This window comes from Camelina sativa, chromosome 16, assembly GCF_000633955.1.
Source record: "Camelina sativa cultivar DH55 chromosome 16, Cs, whole genome shotgun sequence".
In the NCBI taxonomy this organism is placed as follows: domain Eukaryota; kingdom Viridiplantae; phylum Streptophyta; class Magnoliopsida; order Brassicales; family Brassicaceae; genus Camelina; species Camelina sativa.
This window is the reverse complement of record NC_025700.1, coordinates 18,275,210-18,276,183: the sequence shown is the minus strand read 5'-3', so window position 1 is coordinate 18,276,183 and position 974 is coordinate 18,275,210.

Sequence of the window (974 nt, the reverse complement as noted above, 5' to 3'; positions counted from 1 at the left end):
TTTTTAAAAAAATCTCAACCAATTTATTGATTGTGTCTGTTTATGAAATCAACTGTATACGTCTTATTAGGTGTCGTGCAAACATCAAGTGTATAAATCACGAGGTTTATTATATATTCAATTTCACTTCGAATAATGATTCGTAAAGGCTGTTGATTTACACGTTGGAACAACTTCTCCGACACTGACATAATGTTGTTGTCTCAAGACTGGAGTGGGTGGAAGAGGTTCCATTTGTGTCTTGTTTACGCGAAATCTATTGGCTGTTGTTGCATCATTCAAAATAACAATTATTATGGATTGCCAGATTGGGAATACTAATTCAAGATTTCAACGAGCTTTAGTTATGAATAAAGACTATTATTTCCACCTATTAATTAAAACACACGAAAACTAGTTTATCTTTAATTACTTATCAAGATTTAACAGAGTTTTGAAGAATAATATCGATGATAATTTTAAAACAATACTTATCAACGTTTATCACTTTTATAGTCGTTCGTTGCTAAAACGAAAAATAGTCAAATGAACAAGTATTTAAGTAGTATGAATGAACATGCATGCAAACCCTTTTATATTTTTTTATTATTTATTTTATACAGTCTAGTTTCTGATTGGTTAAACTTTTTAAAAGTAAACATTTCTTATTATGTGTGCTTTAGCTAAAACATCTTATATTTTGAAATGGATAGAGTATATTATTATTTTCTTTTTAAGAATTATTTAAGAGAAAAAAAGCAAATAGAAAGTGAATGAGGAATTGATGAAGAAGCACATGCGAAGACTAGGGCAGTAGTGAATATGTTCAAATTGCATTCATGGCTGTTTTTGTTGTGTCGGTCCACGCATGTCCCTCCCTTTTCTATTGTAAGATTATTTATGCATTTTTTCATATGAACTCCGAACTGTCTTCGGACCAGACATTATGATCACTCCCATTTCTTTTTACATCATATTTTATATTTACATAGTAT